The following is a 13396-nucleotide window of genomic DNA, read 5'->3' as shown; positions in this document are numbered from 1 at the left end:
AGTAAGAGGAAAGGAAATGATAATGACAAGAGCAGAAATCAGTGAAATTAAAAACAAAAAAAATCCCCAGTAAAACGAAAAACAATTCCTTCTGAAGATTAATAAAGTTGACAAGGCTCTAGCAAGAATGACAAAAACAAAAGAGAGAAGACACAAATTACTAATATCAGGAAAGAAGCAGGAGATATCACTACAGATGCTATAGACCTCAAAATGATAATAAGGGAATACCACAAGAAAACTCTGTGTACACATAAATTTGACGAGTTAGATAAAATGGAACAATTCTTTGTGAAGTACAAGCTATCACAAGTCACCTAATATGAAATAGGTAATTTTAACAGCCATATAAAATATAAAAATTATGCAATATAAAGTAGGTGAGTATTTTTACCAGAGAACATTAACACCCAAACGAAGTAAAAAAGGGGAGGATGTGACTTTGGGTAGCAACCAACAGTGTCAACCACATCTTTAAGCCTACTAGTGATATACTGAAGAAACTATTAAGAGGCCATATATTTCCTTTGCTCTGATATCCAAGAAATCGTTTTAATCTATAGGTTGCTCTTATTGTTTCTTTCTCCTTCAGGACTGATATCATCGTATTCATTCATCTCCTTTCACCTCTGACATTGACATTGATGGAATGTAAACCTCAAATATGGTTTTATCTTTCTTGTAAGGATGGGCTTTTGAAATGGAGTCTTTGGTCTGTGCTGTGGATGATGACAAAGTAAAACTTGACCCATGCCTTCTTTGGGTTCCCACACCAAAGCTACTGGAATAGTATCAGGAAATTGTAAGCATTCTAGAAGGTTCAAGAGTCAACAAACCTTTGGTGTTTCTCACTTTCTACTCAGCTCTTTATATTTTCTCATCAAACAACATTAGCCTATTTTATTCATCAGGAGTAAAAGGCTCAAAGTAGTTGTGAAATAGTGTTTGGACTGTGTGACACTCACTTTAAATCTCAGAAAAGGTGTTATACCTCATTTTTTCTTAGCCTCTATTAAAGAAATAAACTCTTTCCCAATTAGAATGTCTTATAGGAGTCTTGAAAGAGAATTTTAGATGCAGCTCTCATGTTTCCCTAGTTAGTAGAGAAAATTATATGGGCATGAAAACTATGAAGCTGTGAATAATTATGATACTTTGGTCCAGAAATGTATGTGTATATCAGCAGAACACTGAATTTATTATTGTATTTCATCATTACTATCATTACTTTCATTATAATTTCAGAATACAAGTATTTTATTGTTACAATAAAATGTGCCCCATGACTCAACTAAAATGTCACTTATTCCTGTTTTCAAGTGAGTATGCATATGTATCTGTGTAGATGTGTGTACATGTAATTTATACATTTTTTATCTCTCTGGATTATCTTTCTGTTGCCATAGCAAGGCTGAGTATGGATGTAGCTAGCCTAGCACTCTGTTAGAAATTCACCCTTGAAAGAGAAAGCTTTTCCAACTTTGAATTTCCTTTGTCAGTCATTAGAAGTTGGTGGGAAATTCCAGCCCTATGAGAAATGCTGACGTTAATTTCTGTAAAATATCTAGAACAACTGATGTTGTAACATGAACCAGACCCAATCAGCTCTCAGTATAAGAAGCTCCTCAGAATAGGGGTGGAAACACAGACCCATAGTAAAAGGAAGCCAATCAAGTGTTTCTTCTTTTAATCTGGGAGTTTCCAAAGATAAAGTCATGAGGGCATCAAAGACTAGTTTGGAACAGAAAGGCATGACAGAAATTTATTTTCCTCATACTGTAACTAATGGATCCCAAATCTCCAACCCAAGGAAACCTTCAGTCATTTACCTTGTCCAGTGTCAGCAGTGAACATCTACCACCCCATCCGACCCTGCTACATTAAAAAAAAAATTATCTCATGTTGTTGAACTGCTGAGATAATGATAGAGAATAAACCTAATCAGCCTTGTTTAGAGAGCCTAATTTGTGAAAATTTACGAAAAGACATTATATCAGCTAAGACTATATACACAAATACATTCCACTCAAATCACAATTTACCTACTGTACTTATAATTATAGGTATTCTCTGTCTAGTCGAAGTTGATTTTCAAACAGATGAGCTTTAATTTTATGGATTCTCTTAACTAGCTGCACTGCTTGCTCTGTTTTCTTGATTCTTTGTGTAGTATAATGAGTAACTTGATATCCGCCTCATATTTTATGGGCACATAATTCATCTCAATTCCAGATGCAGGAGAATTATCCCTGCTTGACTTCCCACTGTCCTCTCCACAGTCTCAATTAGATGATTATTTAACAGCCAGTCGAATTCCCAGACCAAGCCATCAAGGGCTAGATCTTTAATTGCCCAAACTGTTTGTTCTAACATGTGGCTTTCAAACATCCTGCTGGGTCAAATTTAATTGAAAAAAGATGGCTTTCCTATCCTGAGCATATTTTAGAGGACAGAATATAAGCAGTAAGTCAGTGAGATAACAAAACATTTCTAATATATTTTTACCTAAAATATGTATGTATTAAATCTCATATACATATATACATTTTTAAAAAACTCTGTGAAACTAGATTCTCTCCATTATTAAAAGCATTGGGAATTTAGTTTCCCTCAATGCCAAAATCTGTCTTTAATCATAACTTAAGTTGATGAAGAGGCAAAATAGATACATAGAATGTTAGAAGATTAACACTTTCTGGTATAAAGCTGTAACCTGAGTCTGATGTTGCAGCCAGTGATTTTTAAAATCCCCATTTGGTATCCAGTTATCCCAAAGGTGAACAATGGCAAAACAGAAGGGATATTGGGGGATCATTATATTTATGATAAGAAGAATAAATATTTAACAGTATTTTAGTTCTTTGGGAAATGATAATATCTACCCAGGATATGGTGCATCAAATGAAAATGTCACATAGTTAAAAGGCTATAATAGGTAATCTTATGAAAGGGCTGGAAAACTCCCAAAAAGAATTTGGGAAAGGATGGAGGAGGGGCTTAAATAATGTCCATCAGTTATGCTCTTATGTGGAAGAAAAGCCAAATAAGCAGAAATGAAATCATTTCAAAGTTATTTGAACTTAAGTCTCAAAAAACATAAGAAAGGAGCTTTAATCCCAGCGCCAACCAGACTTCCTTTTGCAAATCTGAACAAATGCTGCTGTCTTTAACTTCATTGCTAAGTTTCTAAAATGTGAAAGATTGGACTTTGTTTCCTCAAGTGCCCTTGAAGTGATTCATTGGCTAATGGTTTCCAAAGACCTTTGAAAATGTAAGGGCTAAGATTTAACATATTATGGTGTTTCCCCCTTGATCATTGCATTTATGTTAATTTCTCTGTAATTCAATTTCCATTCCCCCCTCGCTTTTTTTTAGATTACTGATTATTTTTCTTGAGATGTGTTTTACTGAGGAAAGGGCTGAAAGAGCCGCTCACCAGCACTTCGGAGGAGATAACTGATTTCAGTTTTATTTTCTAAAATGTAGAGCCACTTTCTCTCTTTTTCATTTCTTTTTTCTCTTTTTTTCTTTATTCCTTTGTTTTTTTTCTTCTCCTTTCCTCCTTCTATGACATACTTCCAACATATAGAAAAATGCAGAGAATAATGTAAAATTTCCAGTGCATGCAGCCATGACACAGATGTTGTAGAGAATAATGTTTAGTCGGATTTGCTTCAGGTGTATTTTTAATAGAAATAAAATGTTACATATGGGTGAAGCTGCAGATGTGCCTCTTCCCAGTGCCACTTGTTTCTCTCCTTCTGTGAGTTAACCATTGTCTTCAAGATTTGTGTCTCTCCCCCAGTCAGGTTTTAAAAATCTATGTAATATTTTAGAGGGCTTTAAAAATGTATGTAGTACTTTTGGGGGATTTAAATGGACACAAATGGTATGGTACAGTATATAACAATCCATACTTAATTTTTTTAACTCAAGGACACATTTAAAAATGTAGTTAACTTGTTGCAGGTGGATCTAGTCCATTTATTTTAACTGATACATTAATGGTCTATTGATGCACAGTAATTTATTGTCTTTTTCCACATAAATGGACATTTATGTTGTTTTCAAAATTTACTATTAAGAATTGTAATGGGGCTACCTGGGTGGTTCAGTGGCTCAGTTGACTCTTGATTTTGGGTCAGGTCATGACTCATGGTTCATGAGTTTGAACCCTGTGTCAGGGCCTGCGCTGAAGCATGGAGCCTGCTTGGGATTCTCTCTCTCTCTCTCTCTCTCTATCTCTCTGCCCCTCCCCCATTCATGTTCTCCCTCTCCCTCTCTCTCTCTCAAAATAAATAAACATTAAAAAATTGTAATGAACATATTTGAGTACTTACTTTCTTTTGAACAGGTGTGAGGTTTCCTAGACTGTGTACCCTTGCAGGGAAATTCTTAACTCATAGGTAATCATATATTCAACTAACCTCAATATTTTCAAATTGTTTTCTATGAGTTATAACGCTACTGGTGGATTATAAGGCTCATTCTGTCCCCACAATTTCTGTAATTCTTGAGGTTGTCAGTCTTCCCACTCATTGTTCACCTGATAAATATTAATTAGTATCTTATTTTTATGTATATGTATACTTCAGAGGTATGATTTATGTATAGTAAAATTTCACCCTTTTGAATGTGCAGTTTTATGAGTTTTGGCAAATGTATTCAGTTGCATAACCACCACCACAGTCAAGGTAAAGAACATTTACACCACTCTAGGAAGTTTCCATGAGCCAAACCCTCTGTTCACTCCCAGCCTTGGCAATCACTGATCAGTTTTCCCTTATTTGTATATACATTTAAAAATCAGTGAATAGACAGTTGTGCATATTTTCATGGTTCATTTTCCTTCTATAGTGTGAGTTTTCTGTTATGTAATATACCTGCTTTGAATCCATTTGGCTATAAATAACTGAAATACTTATTTATCATGACCTAAATAAAAAGTCATTTAATTTTATGAGCTAAGCAGCCTATGATTAGTAGTTGGTCAAAGATATCAAGAATCTAAATTGTTTCTAGTTTTTTCTCCATCATCCTTGAACTATTATGTTTTTATCATCAAGAACATTGTTTCATGGATGTAAGGTGGCTGATACACATCCAGGCAACATATCTATATTCAAGACAGAAGGAATGGGTATGGGAATGTCATCTGTATCCATCTCTTTTATTAATAAAGTGATTTTAAAAAGACTTCATCAGGTGCCCCCCTTATGTCTTCTTGGTCAAAATTAGTTGTGTGTTTTGAGGCAGGAGGCTGGGACCATCGTCTGGGAGTTTACTTGGAAATACATTGATTTTATAGATTATGGTGGAAAAATAAATATGGTATAACTGTATGCAATAAGGTATTTTTATGTATTTTGGTCAAATTTTATATTTTACCCATATGTAAAACATTATTAGATTTATTTTGATATACACTGTCAATTTATTGCTCAATTACCAATGAATTTTTATGATTACATTTTATAAATGACCTGTATGTTTGCCGAAATCTCCAACTGATTGTACTTATTTTCTAATGAATCTCCTGAATTTTTTGTTCAGGTGAATATTTAATCTGTGAACATTATTACACTTTGGACTCTTCTTTGGCAATTCTTTTAGTTTTCTTTCTGTCCTTCCTACCCACCTACTTTGCCCCCTTTCTCAGATTTATTTTAATATTTCTAATCTATAAATATATCTGTTCTTAGTGTTATTTTTTGAAGGAGTTTCTTTATTTTAAGTAAACTCTACCCCCAATGTGGGGCACAAACTCACAACCCTGAGATCAAGAGTCCCTTGGTCTACTAACTGAGCCAGCCAAATGCCCCTTTTTTGAAGTAGTTTTAGCATCTGTTTCTCTTGTGAATTAAAAGAACTCTTAAGCATATATTCATTTTCATATTTGTATGAGAGCCATGATTTCACACTTTTTAAAATTTTAAATATTATCATTTAACTGTTTATACCTTAGAATTTCTTTAGAAAGTTTTTGAATGTTTTTCCTTCATATTATTCTAAGGTTTTTTTCCTCATATTTTTTGTTGGGATTTTTTTATTATTAAAAAATTCCAGATTTTCTTAATTTTTCTAATTCTTGGAAGTGCTATTTCTTCTGCTTTTTGCATCCCCTGCCTTTCCCTTTGGGAATACGATTCCTGGTGTAGTTTGGGATTTTTAATGTGCTACTGCCTTCAGCACAATTTGCTTTTATTGTGCAATTTCTAAATGCCATGGGTTGTGGAGGCATCTCTATAGAATAATTTTTGTTTTTGTTAGGGCTTGGGTAGTTTTATTGGCTGTGAATGAATTCTGATGCTAAGGTTCAGACTTGATGTTCCTACATATGAATATGGTGCTGGCTTTGGGTTTCCATTTCTCATAGGGGAGTATTATGGTCCTGCCTTGTTTATATGTTTCTTATTATTTCTCTGACATATCAATCAGATTCATTGTAAGGTACAGGGAAGGGTTTAACAGAATGAATTAGGTTGCAGGAATTGAAGATGTGAGTTCTACAAATGGCCCCCAGACTAACAAAGTCATCCTAGCCTGAAAATCACCGTCAATGTGATGGTAGAATCATGAAGCTACTGCCAGTGTTCCTGTTACTTCTGATGGTGCTGCTCTCCTCCTATGAAGCCAAAGAACAGTCAGACTCTAGACTAGTACTGCAGGAATCCCACAGTTCTTCGGCTTTGCTTACTAAAGTAGTTGAAAAGTCAGCCCAACTCTTTTTCACCTTCCGGTCTCTTGTGACTGCAGTGGTCAGTAGAACTCAATTCTCCAGATCCCTTGCTGCATGGACATCTGGGAAATTTAATTGATTTTGGTTTTGTTTCTGATTTATTTTGTTTCAGTATGCTTCCAACACCTCTAGTTGGAACAAGGGTGTAATGGAGCTTGAGTAATTCAGTCAGCAGTGACCACAGCTAGACTAAAGGGGGGACGATCCTTTCAGGGAGTAGGTTTTGCCTCCCACTTCTCAGGCATTGATAGCCAAGTATCAGTTGAGTCTTCTGGGATGCCAATGCTGAGATGGAGGTGGGAGTGCAAACATTAACCCTTGTGAAACAAACAGGGGAAACTGACTGGGAGAAGGAGTCATCTGCCTTTGGTACAGATCTAAAAAAGTAACAAAGTCTATGCTAATCCAACAGGGGACTCTAGGGCATGGATGACCCATTAGAAGATTCCTTTACTGCATGACATGGCCAGGCCCTTGAACCACTGGCTGGCTGGGTCACTGGCTGGGGCTGCCCTAGGGTATACAGCTGAGGGGGGCTTGATGGAGTTTACACATAAAGGCTGTTGGCTAATGATACTCCTTGCAGCTGGGAAGTAGGCTTTTTTTGAAGGGAGATCTTGGCAGTACCTCACTGGGTCTTCCAGAGATCACTTGTTCTATCACTGAGTTGGTGTAAAAACCCTTACACCCACAAAGGCCTAAATCTGCTCTAATACCCACATGCATTGCCACAGCCTCACCTCTTATTTACTACCCTGTTCCTTCTTCATTCTGACCACAGGAAAATCATTTTTTCTTTCTTTCAAGTATAGGTACATTATCCAGAATTTCTAAGTGTTAATAGGAGGAGGGCAGCTATTTCTTTTCACCTCAATCTTTTTACTTGACTCAATTTATCTGCCTCCCAAGACATCACTTCTTTGAGACTAGAGTCAGCACATTTGACACAATTATGATTGTCACTGAGGCAATAAGTAAAAATAATTCTGTACTTGCCACAAATCTACCTACAAACTGCCCAGGTTGCTCTGATGGTTAAATACTGTGCTATTTCTAGCTGAGCCAACTGACAAATACTTATTTTCCCTGACATTGGTGATGATCATTATGCTAGCAGATGGAGGCAAATAGAAATGGAAAGGAAATTGTTTCTGTATTCAATAGACTCTTTGTTGGATATACTAATCTCAAGGAATAGTAGAAAAACAATAAAAATTTATGGCTTGGGCCCTTCCTACTCAATGTGTGGATTGTGGACTATTGACTACACCTAAGAAATGCACATAAGAAATGCAGATTCTCAGGCCACACTTTAAACCTATTGGATCATAAACTGTAGTACTTCAACAAGATCCCCATTTTGGGGTGTCTAGGTGGCTCAGTCAGTTAAGTGTCTGACTCTTGATTTTGGCTCAGGTCAGAATCTCACAGTTGTGAGATCAAGCCCTGCATTGGGCTCTGTGCTGAGTGTGGAGCCTGCTTAGGATTCTCTCTCTCCCCTTCTCTCTGCCCCTCCCCTGGTCATGAACATTTATATTCTCTCTCTCTCTCTCTCTCTCTCTCTCTCTCTCTCTCAAAATATTATTAAACACACATGCACAGAAGATACCCAGTGATTCATATATACTTTAAGGTTTGGAAAGCAGTAACTTATTTATATAAGAAAGCCATAGCTAATAGAGAAAATAATTCATTATTAAGAGAAAAACAGAGGGCCCTTAAATGGTTGCATGATAACTCATCTTAAAAGGAGAATGAACAGAATTACAAGGAAGGGACTTCAGTTTTCTGGAACAAACTGTGATAATACAGTTTTAAAATCTGTCAGAGAAATCTCCATTATTTCCCCAAGAATCCACTGTGTTATTCTCCTAGTAATATTTTATGGCATATCTAATAAAAAACAATTTGACTTGATATTGACATTTATGGGGTATGTCTTCTGTGCTTCATAAGTTTTCTTTAAACACGTGAACTTCTTTGGTAATTTATTAGCTATAACTAGAATGGTTGAGTTTATAATCAATTTCACTATATAGTAAATTTTCCTATTGTAAGGTGTTTTCTGACCACAGTAAGTAGTTTTAGTTTTTGAAGTGCGGTTTTCATGAATTCCATTACATGTATACCTCCAGATTACAGAGAGGCTGGCAGTTTTATAACATGGATTCACCTTGCAGAATTTTGTAAGTGCTTTTCACCTCTATTCCTCTCTCTTCTGAGAAGTGGAATGTATGTAATTTGCAAAGCAGATCCACATGCTCTGAAACTGTGGAAACAGGAGCTTTTGTTATAAATTAAAGTGTTCTCTTTGATTTCTACTCATATTATTAAGACAGGTAAGTTATATTTTCATGAAATGTTTCCATTTTTAAAAGCTCTGCTGATAAATAATGTAGTTTCAGAGGGTCTTTCTGTGGCTGTCATCCTTTTATTTCTAATTACAGATCAAAGAGAGAAGACAAGCAAACCTTGAACTGACACTACTGATTCACAGCCTTAACATTGTGGAGACAAGAATGCCTCCAGATAGGACTCTAAGGTAATTTTTAAAAATTATCCATAGGGGTTCATATTCTATAGCATGAGTTGGAAGGTACCTGAGGTAATTGAGGTACCTCAGAAGGAGTTAACTACAAAGAGGAATCTCACAGTTACAGAGTGTATTTTAAAACTCAGTGTATTAGGAGTGAGAACATTTGCTAAATTCCACCTTGTCTATTTAAGTGCTTCTCATCTCCTTTTTTTAATGCCCTGAGTTCCCTATTTCATAGGCAAGTTCAGATATTCAGTGATAATGAAAAAAAGAGAAGCTTTAGATAAACGAGTTTAGGCTTTATTTTACCAACTTTGTTGAAATATAATTCATATAACATAAAATTCATCCATTTAAAACATGCAATGCACCATGTATATTTAGCTGCAATATATTTAGCACATTAGTTGTGCAACTATCATCACAATGAATTTTAAAACACTTCAATCACCCCAAAAATAAGCCCAGTACCGTGTAGCAATCCCTATGTATTCCCTCTCACCCAAGTCCTGGAAAATACTAGTCTACATTCTGTCCCTATGGATTTACATTTTCTGGACTTTCCATGTAAATAGAATATTACATGACTTGATCTTTTGTGACCAGCTTCTTTCATTTAGCATATTTTCAAAGTTTGTCTATGTGGTAGTATGTAAAAGAATGTATTCACAGAAGAACATAACTTGTCTTTCTTTAGGAAAAATAATAGATTTTTGGCAGATTAAATTATTCTTCAAGATTTAAGAAAGTCTTTTTTTCAAGTTCTTATTTCATACAAGGGGCTATCTCCTGGGTAGTGTGTGTGTGTGTGTGTGTGTGTGTGTGTGTCTGTGTCTGTCTATATATGTCTGTGCATACCATCATTGGGAATTACCTTTTAACTGAGCTTATTTAGTTTTAGTGAACCTCATACTTTCCTCCAGGGATCTACTCTCTCTCTCTCTGTCTGTGTCCCATTCTCTGGTGAGCCAGTTGATGATTTGAAAGCTAATGTTCATGTCTGAGGGCTTGGAGTTGTCTGCTTGTGTCCACTTGTCATCAGTAGAGTTTGGGGCCATAGCAAGATTTGAGGGCTGATCCATACAGCATCAGTCATTTATGAGAAAAAATGATATTTATACAAAAGAATGAAATACTTTGCATTGAGCCTTGCTAGCTTCTTCCTTTTAGTTTTCCTGGCTCTTTGTATCAATTACCTGAGTTGTATGGTGATAAATGCACACAGTGACTTAGTCTTAGAATATCCTTAGAAAAAGGGTTTCAAGCAAACTAGTAACAGCAAGGAAAAGTAATTATTTAGGAGAAAGTAGAACAACTGTTTTCTTAGGAACAGGAGTTAGCTATCAAGGGTACCTATAATACTGGCTTTAAAAATGTTCCTGGCTCCTAAATGTCATAGGAAAGGGTGAAAATATTTTTGCAAATTATTGTGAGGAAGCAGTTGTTTTGTCTGAATTTCAGTTAAGGACATTTAGCTGTTTCTAGTTAATTGAGATAGATGATTGATAGATAGATAGATAGATAGATAGATAAATAATAGAATTGAGGCTTCATTTTTTTTTAACTCACCAAAGATGTTCAGATTTCCAAATAATTGTGTAAATGAATTTAGCATAGCAAGGTTCTTCATGTGTCTTGTATGATGAACTTTCTGTAGCAACTATCTCCGCTTTCTTATTTCTCATTTGCCATCCATTGTCTCCAATGTATTTGCATTGTCTACTACTGAACTATGAAAATAAATGAACTTTATCAAATAAGAGATGCATAAAAGAAAGGCAGTCTAACCAAAACATGATGAGTCCTAAGGTTATCCTCCTTACTGTCTTCCTTGATATTATACGTTCTGTGGCTCCACAAGCCCTCTGCATTTACTTATATATTGGGCAACATATTATTTTATATTTTTTTATCTTTATTTGGAAGAATTCTTGTATCTTCTTCCTTTGTATTTGTCTGGTCTCATTCATTAAGCTAAAAACTATTTCAAGGGACTTGATTTTCCCCAGGGTCGAGAGCGCCAGCACTTGTGGAGTCATGGGCTGCTCATCTGTTATATGGTGTTATATGGTGACCAACAGGCAGACCATACATTGCTGTTGTTATTTTTAACCAGGATGATGAATTCCAGAAGTTATTATCCTATGTGGGACATCCTCCTGTGTACCCTGTCATCAAGTTTCCCATCTCTGTTGATAGGAGGAGCAGTAGGCAGTCCTGCACTGAGAAATTGAGTTACTCATATCAGCTAGAGAATGGGGCCACAGAAGAGATACTGTGCAGTTGTGTGGAGGACAAAAGCGTTTGAGACCAGTGGTAATAGGAGGACAGAACCGATGTCAGTCTGAAAGCAAAGGGCTAGATTCTAATTCTAGTCTACACATTCTATTTCTGCCAAATCTTTGTGAGCACTCAACATGCAAAAGGGTCTTGACACAACATCAAATCATGGTTGCAATGGGCTACATTTATTTATTACTTTTCCAATCCTGCCATAGTTAAGGCAGTATAAATATGACCATTATCTAACAAGTATCTTTGGAAATCATGGAGCAGAAGTAAGTGAGGTAGAAATGGGAAGATTCTTAAAGAAAATTCAAAGCCAGTGGAAGCTACACTATTTGAAACACTTAAACTCTCCCATCTTTACTAATGTAAGGTGCAACATATTTTAGGTTATAATTTGTGTTTTTATTTTTGGGAATTTTTACCCTCCCTTGGCCAAATCCTCATTTATTTGCTTGCTCTAATCTTTCCTAGAACATCCATATTTTATAGCAAGTAAAATGGCTGGTTAACCAAAGCTGCTAATCCAAGGGGAAGAGTTCTAGCAGGAAGCATTTCTAGACAGGGTCAGAAACAGACAAAATGAGCAAAGAAGCAGACTGGCTGAGCAACTTTTTGGCTAATACTGTTGGAAGCAACACTCACAACCAATTTACAGCTTTTCAGAGTTTGGGTTTTAAAGCAATCCTTGTCTCCTCATTCATTAGTAAGGTTGTAGGGTTAACAACCAAGTGATCGTTCAGGGTACATGTGTGTCAGTTCCAGAGGAAAGACTCTGTGTTCTGAGAGTATCTAACAAAATAACAGAAAAAAATCATTTTTAATATTTTAAATTGCTTCATTTTAATTTGTATAGTTACTAACTGCCTCCTCAGTCAAGGATAGTCTAACAAGAAGTGTATAGGGGGTGGAACTGTTGTAAAGGGCTATTTCTCAAGTTAATAGTAAGACAGCTCTTTTAGAGTGGGTGAATTGAAATATCTCAAAATAAATTAGAAAGATGTAATTCCATATTCCACTTCACTTTTAAATGTTTTATTCTTATGAAATACACATAACATAACATAACATAAGACATAAGAAAACACCTTAACCATTTTTAGATGTGTTGAAGTTCAGTGGCATGAAGGACATTCACATTGTCGTGTGGCCATCGCCATCATCCGTCTCCAGAACTCCTTTTGTCTTGTGAAATTGAAAGTTTGTTCCTATTAAACAACAACTCCCCATTCCTCCCTACCCCTCAGTCCTTGGTGAGCACCATTCTACTTCCTACTCTATGAATTTGAATACTCTAGGTACCTCATATAAGTGGAAGCATGTAGTATTTGTCCTTTACTGACTGGCTTATTTCACTTAGCATCATGTCTTCAACTTTCAGCCATGTGATAATGTGTGTCAGAATTGCCTTCCTTCTAAAAAAACTGAATAATATTTCAGTATGTGTGTATTCTATGTTTTGTGTATCAATTCATCTACCTATGAACATTTGGGTTGCTTTCACCTTTTGACTATTAAGAGTAATGATATATCCACTTCATTTTGAAAGAAGAGTTCTCTGCATCCAAAAAGGTACAGTTTCATCATAGTATTTCATGGTAGAGTTGGGGATAGTGAAATCCATTGAAAAACTGAGATCCAGATACATTGTATTGAAATCAAAGATATTATTATTGTTTTGGGGGGTTTTTTGTCCATAAAATATTCCTGGAAGCCTTTATGTGGTGCAGAATATCTAGTCTTTCAAGCTTTGTGTTTCTGGATCTACTAACTGTATCTGTTTACAAGAGAAAGGTTGATTGCATTATCTTCCAGAATGGAGGGCTACATGTTCC

The sequence above is a fragment of the Neofelis nebulosa genome, chromosome 9 (genome assembly GCF_028018385.1).
Source record: "Neofelis nebulosa isolate mNeoNeb1 chromosome 9, mNeoNeb1.pri, whole genome shotgun sequence".
Taxonomy (NCBI): domain Eukaryota; kingdom Metazoa; phylum Chordata; class Mammalia; order Carnivora; family Felidae; genus Neofelis; species Neofelis nebulosa.
The sequence above is the reverse complement of the archived record's forward strand: the minus strand, read 5'-3'. Positions refer to the sequence as shown.